The sequence below is a fragment of the Natator depressus genome, chromosome 11 (genome assembly GCF_965152275.1).
Source record: "Natator depressus isolate rNatDep1 chromosome 11, rNatDep2.hap1, whole genome shotgun sequence".
Taxonomy (NCBI): Eukaryota; Metazoa; Chordata; order Testudines; family Cheloniidae; genus Natator; species Natator depressus.
This window is the reverse complement of record NC_134244.1, coordinates 19302912-19318115: the sequence shown is the minus strand read 5'-3', so window position 1 is coordinate 19318115 and position 15204 is coordinate 19302912. Positions and strand designations below refer to the sequence as shown.

Below are 15204 nucleotides of genomic sequence, written 5' to 3'. Positions count from 1 at the left end.
ACAAGGTGTAAAGCTCTAAGACAGTCATGACAGTAAGAACAATGTTACATGCATATAATCACTCTTGTCTCAAAGCACTTTACAAATTTAACAGCATAATATGCAAACTATGCACAGTGATTACTTAACCCACCATTGACATATAGACAGGTTTCAGAGTAGCAGCCGTGTTAGTCTGTATTCGCAAAAAGAAAAGGAGTACTTGTGGCACCTTAGAGACTAACCAATTTATTTGAGCATAAGCTTTCGTGAGCTACAGCTCACTTCATCTGATGCATCGGATGAAGTGAGCTGTAGCTCATGAAAGCTTATGCTCAAATAAATTGGTTAGTCTCTAAGGTGCCACAAGTACACCTTTTCTCATTGACATATAGCTTCCTCTGCAGCTGAAATGCAGTAATACACATGAAACCCATATGCAGTTTAGGACAGGAAGTAAAGAATATGTTTTCCAGTTCAAAATGCAGGAGGACTTGAGGGAGGCAGAATGTAATTATCCACATTTTGGATTGTTGTCAGGCCACAGAAATTAGCATCCTCATTTGTACAAATATGCCATAGGTCTTTAAAGAGCACAATTGTTCTCACATGAAAGGCAGCACTTTGAACAACGGTTTGGCCCCTTGTATCCTGCTTGGATATAGTTTAAATGTTAACTCAGAAGAAAGAGTCAAGAGTGCTACCCGTACCCACAGGCGGTAGCTCCAGATACAAGAGTGGGAATCTCCCCACAGAGAGGTAAATCCTGCGAAGTGCGGAGCACTTTTTTCCAACTCCCACTGAGCTCAATGGCAATTGTGAGGTGCTGAGCACCTTACAGGACAGAGCCAATACTGCATAGCACACAGTCAAGTAGAGAAGAACTAATCAGGCCAGCAGCAGGCAAATTTGAAAATTAAATCACCTCAGTATGCTCTGCTGAAGTCGCCCAAGTTGGTTTTCTAACTGCAGGATAAGAAGTTGTATAAGATACCATTCTTACAGAATATGCCACAATGCTTTGGATCTTAGTTTTATCTTATCTGGCGAAGAACATGCTAATTGAAGGACCCTAGAACTGAAGCTTCTAGTTTAGAGCAGATCAGAATTTTGAGTGGACAAACTTTCTCATTTGTTGGTCTCTACTTCTCAGCCAGTGCAGAGTAGCGAGAGGTTAAAGTCAACTGCAGATCTTCTAGGACTATTGTCTTCAGGATAACACTTTTGGAAATGAGGTCTGGGTTCTGCCTCTCACTCCAACCTGCAAATAAAACTCAACATATTCTGTACATTTTTTCCCCTGAATATTGACACCCCTAGCAACATAAAACCTGGTGAGCAATGTGACAGCTGCCAAGGTCAATAAGAGTTATGGTGAACTGCTGAGTAAGGGTTGGCTGCACAAATCAAAGCTGCATGAGGACAGCCTTAGTATACACAAATATGCAACTTATTCAGAGTGGTTTTTGAATTGAGAATGTGTGTGTGATTATTTATCCCTGCTTTAAAATGAGTTATATAATGAAGTGTGATTAAGTCAAAGGGTGATTACCAAACCCTAGGATCACATTTCATGTCAGTTTACTAGAGACAGTCTGTCTCTGTTGAAAATAAATTTTAAATGCTTTTTTTAAAAACACTCTCACCCCAAGAGTAGTTTTATGAGAGCAACAGTAATGAAGGAGAAGGTGGAAACTTCCTAGCAGGAAATTTTAAAATCTAGACCCTTTACTTTGGCACAAACTCTGATTTGCACCTACATGAGCTATAGATACAGGGTTCTGGATTAAGAATAGATGGAAACATTTTTAGCCTCACTGTCTTTGCTGTATTAAAAAGTCTTCCTCCCCAAAAGCAGCTAGCTCATATTATTAATGAATTGCCTGCCAGATGTTAATTTTTAATGTATGACTTGGAAGAAAACATAAAGTCATCACAGAGAAAGTTTACAGATAACCCAAAAATTGGGGGAGTGGTAAATAATGAAGAGGACAGGTCATTGATTCAGAACAATCTGGATTGCCTGATTAACTGGCACAAGCAAACAATATGCCTTTTAATATAGTTTAAATGTGAATGTACATGTCTGTGAACAAAGAAAGTAGGCCATACTTGCAGGATGGGGGACACAGTGGGAAACAGTGACTCTGAAAGATTTGGGATTGTAGTGGATAATCAGCTGAACATGAGTGTGCCAGTATTGGCCAAAAGAGCTAATGCGATCATGGGATACATAAACATGAGAATCTTGAGTAGAAGTACAGAGATTATTTTTCCCTGTATATTTGGTGCTGGTGCAACCACTGCTGGAATACTGTGTCCACTTCTGGTGCCCACAATTCAAGAAGGATGTTGATAAACTGGAGAAGATTCAGAGAAGAGCCAAGAGCCAATTAAAGGATTAGACAACCTGCCTGATAGTGATAGATTGAGCTCTTTGAGTCTATTTATCTTAAAGAAAAGTATAAGGGGGGGACTTGATTATAGTCTATCAGCATCCACATGGGGAATAAATATTTAATAATGGGCTCTTCAATCTAGCACAGAAAGGTATAACACAATCCAATGGCTGGAAGTTGAAACTAGACAAATTCAGACTGGAAATAAAATGTAAATTTTTGACAATGAGGGTAAGTAACCATTGGAACAACTTACCAATGGTCTCATGGTGGATTCTCCATCAGACAATTTTTAAATCAACATTGGATGTTTCTCCAAAAGATATTCTCTAGGAATTATTTTGGGGAAGTTCTATGGCCTGTGTTATACAGGAGGTCAGACTATACTACATGATCACAGTGGTCCCTTCTGGCCTTGGAATCTATGAATCTGTGGACACTCAAAATGCTGGCATGTATCAGGCTGCTAGCCATCTGATTGGTGAGGATGATAATTAAAATAATAGGAGCCACCAAAAGGTTAATATCTGGGTTTATATCTCAATTCTGTATTCCAGTTAAAGGAATCAGTGTATTAAACTGGAAAAGTTGTCTTTTGTTATGCTTTCATGCAATTTAAAAACAAATGATTAAAAAAAGTCCATTCAAAGGAGTTTGATTTCAGACACAGACCTTGGGTGCCAAATTTTATCTCTGAGCAAGAGTTTACAGCCAAGTTATAAAGCCTTGAAAATAGAAGCCCACAATAGAAGTGCTGACACAACCTTAAGTGGAGTACTGTGAAAAATAACACTACAATAATTACAGTGAAATAAGTGTTAAAAAGAGGGATGAGTTCTCTGTCCTCCTTCAGATATTTGCTTGTTTTGGGATTTTGCTTTGAGCAGGAGAGCTACCAGCAGCAGTGCTGAAAGAGCTTCTGCCTTTCTTTTATTCTATTTTAAGATTGCTTATTGACACTCTGAAAGGACTTAGCCTTTCCCTCAATGCAGAATCACCAATAATAAAATCTGAATACACGTACCATTGGTTGAGGGTGAGTGGTTGTGGCAGCTATACAAGCTTTGATGCCAGCCTTGTCCATAATGACTCACAAGCCATGGAAGTTAGAGCATCTTTTTTCACACAATATGAAAAATTGTTCTTGCCTGCCTCCTAGTTGGCAGGCTCACAGGGCCATTTACACATTTCCAAGTGTGTTAATGAAATTCATTGATTGGTGTTCAGCTTGTTTTGCCTGAACTTAGCCAGGCTGAGCAGAGTTTCAATCACAGGTGGAGTTGTCTGGTCAAGCAAAGAGGGGAAATGCTAAGCAAAGGGGCCAGATTGTGTGGCACAGTCACTATTGGTTATGATAAAGAGAATATATTAATACGTTTTGCAATAGTAGAGTTAGACACAGTAGTTGCTTTACACAGTGTTAGTGCATTTTGTTTGAAATAAGCAGGACAAACACTAAGGAAGCACTCACATTTATCAGAGGCCTTAGCTTTGAACCATTGCAAAACGGATTCATAATATCCAGCTTCCCTTTATCATACAAGATAGTGGTCAAGGCAAAAAGCAGCAAAAAACCTAATACAGTTTACAGTTAATGAAAACCAGAAAATTACAAAGCGTGCTGGCAGCTTATTCCTCCCTGACTAATGTGTTAGTTTATTGAAGCACCACCATAACCAGGCAAATGATAATTTTAACAAGGGCTTGCCATTTCAAAGCAAAGCAACTTGCCAAACAAAGAGGCACAGGATAAGAGACAAATGTTTCAATTTATTCCTTTCTGCAGCTGGGGATAGTTTAAGTTAGGTCTAAGACACATTTGCACTGTTCTTAATAGGATATACAGTTAGTTGTATCGAGAAGCGCCACTCTCTAGTGAAATGGAAGGCATATTTCATAAACTGTGCATATTTCTCCCATCCAGCCATGAGATCTTTGTTTTTCCATTTTCTTTACTACTATTCAAAAAGGGTCACACATAGTCATGCCCATCATGCTCTTGGGCATGATCCAGCTCTCACTGAAGTCAATGAAAAGACTCTCATTGACTTCAGATCAAGCACCAGGCTAGAAGCCCATTGACTCCAATCAGAGCTGTATTGGGCCCTTGGTATGAATCTGCTTATGCTACTATCACACTATGTTCAACATCTGGGTTGCTAAGCGTGCACACAGTCTTCGTTCTGCTAACCATTTTTTACTTCTACATAGGTGGTTACACTGTGTTCATCACCATATCTGACCATGCTGTGGAACTCGATTCAAAGTGGACGGAAAGATTCTCATTGAACTCAGTGGGCTTTGAAATTGGGGTCTATAAAGCTCTAGCACTCCCTTTGAACACTTGAAGTAATTGGCTTCCAAGGATTATTTTAGGAGTATACTCTTTGGGAGATTTTAGTTTTGTTTGTTTTTCTTTTCTGATAAAAGAATTAATTTTAAAATGGCACTGTTTGAAGAAATTGGCCATTTTCCCAAGGCATTCTGGTGCTATTTCATATTTCCTTATATACATGTATCTCTTAGAATGCAGTCTTAAATCAGTCAAGTGTTGGGTTAGATTTAGGAAAATCTGTTTTATTTCATGCATATTTCAGTGTTAAACCTGGCAGTGTTTTAGTATAAGAGCATGCAAAATTGATGAAAAGTGCTCCACAGTTTTGTTGGAAAATTACACTTGTTTCATGCCCAACCTCTCAAGTTTCACTTTACCACATGGGGAGAAAATGACAACATGCCTATTTTCACATTAAGTACATGTAAAATGCTGATAACACAAACTGTGAAGCTACATTTCACTTCAAACATGCTCAGCTTTCACTTAGAATAAGAGGCCCATTTTCAAGTGGAATTTTCAGGAAATTGTCTAAGAAATGCCAGAGTTGGAAATGAAATGTTGAAACATTCAGAGTTTGAGTTTCTTCATCCATTCATTTCAAATATTATATATAATCTAGTACTGATTTACTCACATTTCGGTACATAAATACAAGGAACATGGGTCCGAAACACAATCTAAAATGGTTACGAAATGAAATTGCTTGTGATATAGGGCAGAGTTTTCAAAATATGCTCCACAGACGAGCAGTGGCTAAAGGAAAAATTATGGCAAGTTAGATTGTGCCAGCTTTTCCTCTCCACTCTCTGTCACAAGGTGCTTTATAAGTCTCCAGTCCATGCTCTTCTTTAAAAAATGCTATTTCCACTAAGGGCCACTGCTACAAAAATGAACGCTGGGAAATAGATGTCATCTTTAGGCAATGGAGCAAGCAGTGGGACCAAATCACCACCAGTGAGAGAATTCTACTATTGAGGGGTCGTCTCGCTAGCCAAACAAAAAAGTGCACAGGAACGAATAGATAGAGGAGGGGATAATGTGAAGAGAAGGAATGATTTCCACTCACCCAAGAAACACAGACAACAAGTTTCAGAGTAGCAGCCGTGTTAGTCTGTATCCGTAAAAAGAAAAAGAGTACTTGTGGCACCTTAGAGACTAACAAATTTATTAGAGCATAAGCTTTCGTGAGCTACAGCCCACTTCCGATGAAAGCTTATGCTCTAATAAATTTGTTAGTCTCTAAGGTGCCACAAGTACTCCTTTTCTTTTTCAGACAATAAGGACACTTTTCACACCAAGTGGTTAAATGGGAGTTTGAGCTCACCTGTACGCTGACATTTCAGGATCATTCCTGCCTTTCTCAGTTCCAATTTCCAGAAGTCTGAAGTAACTACAACTCACCATAGATATCCCTGGACTTTCTAAAAACAGCAGCCGTCCAGTTACTAATATGACTTTTACAGGGGTGAAACAATACTTTCCTAAACCTGTAACTGGCTCTGGACCAAATCCTCACCATATCTGTGTAAATTTATAAATATCACACCCATCACCATGGTATCGTAGCCTGTCCTGGGTGCAGCACCTGGACAGAGTTCTGGGGGCTCACTAGTCTCCATGCCTACAGAGAACTACTCAAGCCTTGAGAAGGGGAGGGCTAACAAAACAGTTGCCACAGAGCTGCTAACCAACCCCACAATATTCCCTGAAAGTAATATCAGTGATTGCCCAAACAATGGTAATGGAGGCACAGGGAAGTGACTCTCCCGGGGTTTCTGGGTGGGGTGCAGGCATCTATCCAGTTCTGAGAGCGAGAGTCGAATGGCCTCAAAGTCAGCTCTGAAGTGAGTTATCTGAGGATTTGTTCAAACACAGGGTTGCAAGTCAGAATCCTTGGGCCAGATCTTCAGCGGCTGTTGATTGGCTTGAGTCCACTAAAGTCAGTGGGGCTATGCTAATTTACACAAGCAGAGAACCTGAGCATTAGGAAGGTTACTGTTTTTCTAAGGGTTCTTGTTAAGAGAACATTCGGTTTTTTTTCCTCCCTAAACCAATTTCTCTTCATTTCCCCCTTGTTCTTTGGAACTGCTTTGTCTGAAATGAACTTTTCCTTTCTCTCACCTGGTTTTTCATTATTTGAATGATTGAGTGACAGCAACAGAAAGTCTAGTACTTTCCTTATACAGGAACAAATTATTTTTAAAAAAAGAAAGAAACTTCTCACATGAGATCATCTCTTTAGACACATGAAATATTAATCAAACTCTTTGCAATTGGAACTTTTAAAGAAGATTCTTCTCCCTTTTTTAAAAATTATTTTAAATTTTTAATGAAAATTAATTTCAGCATTTCCTTGGCTGAGTCTTTGATAAAGAGCAGATCAGAATCCTCTCTCCATTTTCCTGGAAGTTTACAGATGAATGTCTTTGCAGACAGAATACCTGCACACTTAAGGCATGTAATTTGACTCAGGAAAGAGTTATTGGCCAGGGACGTGGGGGTTGCCTGAGGCCGCATGAACTTGTGTTTTCAGGATTCAGCAGGTATATTCAGGGGCACATAGAAAAATGGACCTTTTTTATTTTAAAATCAATAAAATGAGCGATCTTATTACGTTACAAAAGGGGTTTTGCTTTACCTTTACCAGTGTTTGTCCTTTATTGTGTCTCATATTTTCTTTTTCTAGTCTTTACTGTCAGACAATCAGTCTCAACCCCTATTGAATTTTATCTTTCAACATCACTGTCTTGTCAGGCAATTTTTAAAATTTTTTTGTTAAGGTCAGTATATTGGTTCCCTTCATATTCTGGCTATTTCTTAGAAAGCCAATTAAAGTGAAATTTAAGTTAATAAATAATGTGAGATAAATACTCTACAAACAGCTTGCTCTTTTTCTGAATCAGTCAATAGGGAACCAGATGAGGAGTCTAGAAATGTTATTTCTAACCCTAGCTCTGCTACTCACCAATCCCATCAACTCTGTTTCATGATCTGTAAAATAGAAAAAAAAATTGTAAAGTGCTTTGAAATCTATGGATGAAAAATATTTTTCCTTACCTACAGAATGGGTACAAACAGTGTAAGCTTCCCTGACACTTCCTCACCAGTGTCCTTCACCGCTGACCTTGTGAACTCTAAGAAGGAGACAGTAGTGAGCTCTAGGGAGGATAAAATAGTTCATGCAACTTAAATCCCTGATTTCTTCAAAATGGACTATAATTTCAAAAACATTTTAGCATGTTGTGTCACTACACTGGATTCTAACATCTTAGTATTAATATTAACAAGGTCACTTCTAGTAGAATACGGTTATTCCAGGATAATAGACATGACGCAACCTCCACAAGAATGACATTCAGGCAGATAGACAGCTGTACATATCTTCACCCTTATTTCCTTATGTAAAGCTCCCAATACAAACAATAAAGCAGGATATGGATATGGGACACTGCAGGATTGTAATTCTATAGCAAAAATTGCTTTGTGTGGGATAGATGATTCTGCTATCTATTTTTAGGTGTTTTCTCATGTGTATCGCAGTAGTATTTAAGATGCTGTCATAAACGTTATGCTATTTAAAAAACAAAGTATATCCATTTTCTCAGAGGGGCACATTGAAATTCCTGCACATAAAAAAACCCCACATCTGTCCCAAGGGAATAAACACAGATGTATGGGGAAATTCAACTAGCATTACACACTGACATTTCAGATACGTGGGTGAGTAAATAAGGCCTAATTCTTTTCTCTGTTACACTGATAGTAATCCAGAGTAACTCCACTAGTTTCAGTAGAATTACACCAGGTGTTCAGTGGTAAAACTGAGAGCACCGTGTGGTCTGATATGAGAAATTTTCTTCCAAAAGCATTTGAAGACTATCTGTGTGAGAATACCCAGCAGAATCAACACTGGTTTCTCCTGGTACGAGAGAGTTATGTATCAATGAAGTGATTTATGTATCAACGAAGTGACAGACACATCATATCCTTACCATACATTGTGGCATACAACTCAAGCTAAACCGTAATGGCATAGCCCAGTGTAGTTGAAAGCAATTGTGGCATCCCTTTCACTCTAACATGCATACAACTAAATGTGAGCTGTTAATGTCCTTTGCAAGTGGACATCCGATGAAGTGAGCTGTAGCTCAGGAAAGCTTATGCTCAAATAAATTGGTTAGTCTCTAAGGTGTCACAAGTACTCCTTTTCTTTTTGCAAGTGGGTATTCTTCAAGCTCAACCTCATCATAATGGCTTTATTGGACTTTATTGGCTTTATGATCCTTGCCTATTAGTTCATAAAACAGACTAGCAAAATTATGCTTACTTTATCACCCCCCAAAAATGCCCTGGTGGGTGTGCAGAACACTTACACATTTTCCTATAATCATGGTACTGGTAGGAGAATAGATTTTTGCAGGTAAGCTGGTAAATTTTCATGACAATTTCACAAGGATGCCCTAATGTACAGTATAGATTTCCATCGGAATTCAAAGCCTATCCTAATCTCAATCTCAGCTACATGTTACCCATTAATATGGCTCTTCGGCCTCTCTTTTCTGGCTCCAGTGAGGATATTAATAGATTCCTCTGCTAATGCCTTCCACAGCAGTTTTTATAGGGCCTCCTGGCTTCACTCTTCACTCTGCCTGTGTTCCTTTCCGGACCTTCTCCTTTTTGCAGCTGTCTTTGCATGCCACCCCTGACTGCACCCTGGACCAAATTCTGACCAGTTATGTATAAGTAAATCCAGATTAGCCCCATGAATGGTTGGTCTGGATGTACACCTGTGTCTCTGAGAACAGAATTAGGCTATGTGTGGGTTAATGATGCACTCACTGCAGTACCACATAAAATGAGAGGCTGAGTCAGCCAGATTCACTGGAAATCAGCTAATCATTACTTTAGCATTTTGTTTGATTAATCTATATTTAATATTTTCAGCCAACAGAATTTCCGAGTTCACGATGAGAGTTTTATAATTAATGACGACTCCTCTGGTATATTTTTGTGGATCAATTAATGTCTAAAGGAGTTAAGGGCCCAAGGCAAGCTTGTCATTAAATGCTTAGTTTAAAATGCCAGAAGATTCATTATTGCTATTATAAATTATATTAGGAATGATATGGTGCTTTTTTCCTTGTTAGAAAATAAAAAGTTGATAAGTATATTATACATCTCTACATTCACTGTGAACATGAAGTGAAACATGAGCATGGTATGAAACATCAGTTACATTAAAATAAGAGAGCATGGGAAGAAAAAGAGTTTGATGAACCAAAAAATAGATATAATTATTTGAACTGGTTTACAATTTAAAGTTCTGTTGCCTCTCTGTTTTTCACCTGTCAGATAAGACCCAGCTTTCCCATCTCCTTAATAAAAAATCCTAGCAGTAAACATTGATGGTAAACATACATTACAGATAAATAAAATAGAATGCTCACCTTATCTTAGTACACTCATGAACAGCGCATTCTTATTATTAAGGGACATTGCCAAGTAGGTAAGGCCCCCAATTTTAAGTTTTGTTAGAATAAAACATGGAATAGTCAGTTGAGTTAAAGCCTTATGTACCAAATCCAGTGATTCTTAGTCCTTATTCATACAAGCTTTCATTGGCCTCAACAGAAACAGTAAGGGATAAGTATGGATTGACTACTACTACTCACATTAATCGAAAAGCCATTTTTTCTTGTTTGGGAATTCTAAAAGAAATCATCAACAATTAGAAACCCCTGAATTCTACATTTCTGGAAGCATTATCAATCCCAACCATTCAAAAAATCACAAGTCAGGCCAAAAAGAGTAATAAGAATTTTTTAAAGTGATAGAATTGAGTTAATTTTATTTATTTCTTTTTGAGGCTTTAGGGTTCACATTTTCAAGCTTTCCTATGCAATGAAGAGGGCTAGAAACTTTAAAAAAAATCAATGCCAGCATTCTTACTTAATCACAGGACTCCAGGAGCTGGAGTTGGGGGAAAAACAAACAAACACTGGATACCATCACACTTGAAAGAATTGGCAACACTGTGTATCACATATTACTTCCAAAAACCACTTCTTTCCTCTCCAAACAACTAATTATTGTTACTCCTTCCAAAAATCTACTCTTCTACCATCAGCCAATTAACGCTGCCCCCTCCTTGTTTGCAGGCCCTACTGCTGCTACCCCATCTCACCTTCTCCCTGGGCAGCAGCAGCAGACTCTGCTCCCCAGCTGCTCTTCCTCCTGCACCTGGGCCATTTATTTCCTTTTCTGTTGTGTGTGACTGGTGGGATGGAGGAAATGATGAGTTCCAATTAAACCAATATAAACGCCTGTTTCACTAGAACCAAGCAAGGTAGGCCTTCCAGATCCAAACAGGGACAATCCTGTTAAACCAGAATATCCAGCCATCCCAACTTTCATGCACAGTGCTGGAAAATGTGACTTCAATAGCATTATGCTAGCGCATGAGGGCTACAGCTGTGTAAACAATTTTTGATGTCGGAACAGGACTTCTGGCCTTGAAACTCAAAAAAAGGCTTTGGAGAACTCTATGAAAAGTAGCCACCACAATCAGTGAATAGTGTCCACTGCTGCGTGACTATAACCCTGATATATGCCGAATGCGTGCCTGAGTAAGGAATAGAAGCCTGTTTTTCCGTGGTTGAAAACCCTTATGAACCTATAAGTAAAGTTCAAGTCTGATGGTGTCATGCATGCAACTGCCAACTTGCTACAGATCAATCTGGACTGAGAGGCCATCTTGGAAAATTACCCTGTCTCTTGTCCAAAGTGACTACTCTGAGTTCTACATTCACTACTTTTTAATCACAATTTTGGGAATAGTGTATTACAATTTTATAACCCACATAATCCCATGTAAAAACTTTTTTCACTTTTATTATATTTTAATGTTTACTTTTATCTTTGATGGACTGTATTACTAAATCTTATTTGGAGGATGAGATCTGGAGTGTTCTCAGCTCCCATTGAAGTCAGCAAGAAATTAGCACTAAGATTTTCACAGAACTAGCTTTTGAATTCATATATTCCTTTGCACTTGTGTGTGTCTCTTTTTGTATTGTAATAGGCAAGGTTTCACTCAAGAACAATTAATGAGAAAAGATATTTACCCTGTTTCCCCACACACGCATAGACATTTTTTTAAAAGGTCCATATTACTTGCTTTGAACTACAGCCATATGATGCATTTTCCATTTGTATATTTGCATTCAGATTTGTGCCTATATCTTAATATGCTGATTTTAACCAATCAAAAGCTGTTTCTATATCAAAGACAGTAGCATCATATTTGAGTCACTTTTAAATGAGGCAAGAAATTAATCCAAATGACATTGCATATGCAGCAAAATATAGAGATTTAGGATAAAAGAAAAACAGATATATATAGATATAGATATAGATATACACAATATGAGTGTATGCTGGTGATCCATTGCTAGTACAGTAGTTAACATAGCCAAAGAAAACATTGAGTACTTAGTTTAAAAAGTTAGTAGAACAGCTTGAAACATCTATGGATTCCAGTATAACTGATCGAAATATGAACTACTGCTATCCTCCAAGACATGGCTTTAGAACCTGTGAGCTACAAAGGGATGCATAAGAACTGTGGCAAAAATCGACCAATTAAGACAAAAATCTGCCTATTTCCACAGAAGCGAAAGGACCCAGAGGGAAGGAAGACAGTGATTTGAAAAGCAGATTCATGTCTAAAAATTACATAACAAAAAGAAATCCAAGTTGTACAGAATAAGCTTCCTATGAATATATCCAGATAAGAAACATTATGCAGGAACTGCTCAAGCCTAAGGCACCCCACCCATTTAGGATAAAGGTGGAAATTTACAACATTATTGAAAGCACATTGTTCCAAACCACACAGCATGTCTCCATTTTACAGGCCAAGTTTTCAAAATAGGCATCTCGTAGGTGCACACCCATTTAATACTTTTATTTACATTGTGGTAAATGACCAAGAGGCTCAATCAGGATCAGGTCTTCATTGTACTAGCTACTCTATAAACTCCCCAGGGAGACATTCACCCTATTCTGAAGACCCTACCATCTAATTTAAGATAGGATGCAACAATCAAGTGTGTTACAAACAATAGGAGGGAAAGAGGAAGGTGGATATGGGTGCTACAAAAGAAATATTTGGTTACAGAGGCTAACAGCTTTTTCCTACCTTTTTTTTAAGAAAAACAAACATTCTTTCTGCACCAATGTTGTTGCATGGGGCAGAAACCGGTCTCGCTTCTTCTTCTGCCATTTGCTGCTGCTTCCATTTGCTCAATGGTGTTGAGATAGACTATTCTGTCCTCCCTGTTAAGGGCTCTTCTTAAGGTTTCTATTGGGCACCCTTATTTCCTCACACCAGTTGGTTTTCACTTGACTGCTTCATGTGGGACTCTGTGTGTTGGCATCCAGAGTCTATTGTCCAAGTAGGTCCAGCGCTTCCTTCTGATTCTGGTAGAAATGAGCTGCTGGTTGGTGATTTCTCAGATCTCTTTGTTGGTGAAGTCTTTCCAAATGATGCCCAGAATCTTTTGTAGGTACTTATTTTTTAAGGTGTCTAGTTTTCTGTCTAATGTTTTAGAAGATCTCCAGCTCTTGCAGCTGTAAATTAGCATCAAAATTATGTTTGAATTGAAAATTCTCAGTTTTGTTCTAGTGCTGTGTATCTTTGATTTCCATGCATTGTTGCATTTAATAAATACTGTGGATGCCTTTCCTATCTTTGAATGTCACTTCCTTCTTGAGGTCTCCATTAGTTAATATGGTGCTGCCCAGGTAGATGAACTGTTCTATTTTCTTGATATTTTTGCCTTCTAATGTGATATAAGTGCTTGATACCGGGATTTCAATGATGTTCATTTTAGCATAACTAATTCTGAGTCCTGTTGATCTGCTATTTTTGCCAGGTTGTCTGTCTTTGTAACTTTTCAGAGGCATCTCTCACTAGCTCAATATCATCATCAAAGTCTAGGTCTTCTAAGCATTTGCCATCTACCCATGCTACACCCATGTTTGTGGGGCTAATATGGTTCTTCTTCATGCAATCTATGAGAATGCCAAACAACAGTGAAGATAAAATGAAGCCTTGTTTTACACCAGTGTCCACATTGAAACACTCTGTTGTCTGATTGTTCTCCCTTGCAGAGCACTTTTTATCGATGTACATGGCCTTGATGATGTTGACAACTTTAGCTGTGATTCCATAGGACTGAAGAATATTCCACAATATGTGTTTGTACAGGCTTTCAAATACCGTTTGAAAAAAATAAGTGAAATTGATGAAAGGGGGAACTTGCCATTCTGTACATTCTTTATGATAGTCCTTAGTCTGAATATCTGATCTACACAGAATCTCTTGGGCCTGACTCCAGCCTGTTCTTCTCTAAAGTCTGCATCCATTGCTTCTTCTATCCTGTGTAGTATCACACGGCAAAAGGCTTTCCCTACAACTGAAAGTAATGCAAAACTATGCTCTGAAGTGTCCCTAGCCTCTGTTTGCCAGAAGCTGGGAATGGGCAACAGGGGATGGATCACTTGATGACTACCTGTTCTATTCATTCCCTCTGAAGCACATGGCATTGGTCACTGTCAGAAGACCGGATACTGGGCTAGATGGACCATTGGTCTGACCCAGTATGGCTGTTCTTATGTTCTTAAAGTAGTGTAATTCCTCTCCAGTTGTTACAATCAGTAAGATCACCTCTTCTGGGTATTCTGACAATGATTCCCTTGTTCTACGGTCAGGAGGGATCTCTTTTCTCCAACTTAATTGAACAGCTCTGTCAATTTTGTTAGAATGGTTGTATCAAGTACTTTTAGCATTCTGCTGTATTTGGATCATCACCCACCACTTCTTTATTTTTCGGTTTTTTTATTGCAGCCTGTACTTCTGATACCTTTATTTGACCAATGTTAATGTCAAGTTGACCAGGATCACATGTTTTATCAAACTCTGATGCTGAGGTAGGATGGCTATATTGATGACAGAAATGTTCCACCCATCTTTTTTTTCTGTCCTACCTCAGCTGTAAATTGTAACGGCAATTACATGTCAGTAAGCCTAACCTCAGTACCAGGCAAATTGGTTAAAACTATAATTAAGAACAGAATTATTAGACACATAGATGAACACAATTTTGGGGGGAAGAGTCAACATGGTTTTTGTAAAGAGAAGTCATGCCTCACCAATCTATAAGAATTCTTTGAAGGGGCCAACAAACATGAGGTCAAACAAACGTGGACAAGGGTGATTCAGTGGATATAGTGCACTTAGACTTTCAGAAAGCCTTTGACAAGGTCCCTCACTAATGGCTCTGAAGCAAAGCAAGCAGTCATGGGATAAGAGGGAAGGTTCTCTCATGGATCAGTAACTGGCTGAAAGATAGGAAACAAAGGGTAGGAATAAATCGTCAGTTTTCAGAATGAAGAGAGGTAAATAGTGGTGTGCCCCGGGGTCTG

General features: G+C 38.5%; 1 long non-coding RNA gene across 1 annotated transcript in view; it reads right to left on the bottom strand.

Annotated features, from left to right (window-relative positions):
- Positions 1 to 15204, bottom strand: part of LOC141995561 (uncharacterized) — a 111293-nt gene that overhangs the window by 23578 nt on the left and 72511 nt on the right. The window contains exon 2 of the long non-coding RNA XR_012641354.1: positions 7774 to 7850. This is a non-coding gene — a long non-coding RNA (uncharacterized LOC141995561). The remainder of the gene's footprint in view (positions 1 to 7773; positions 7851 to 15204) is intronic.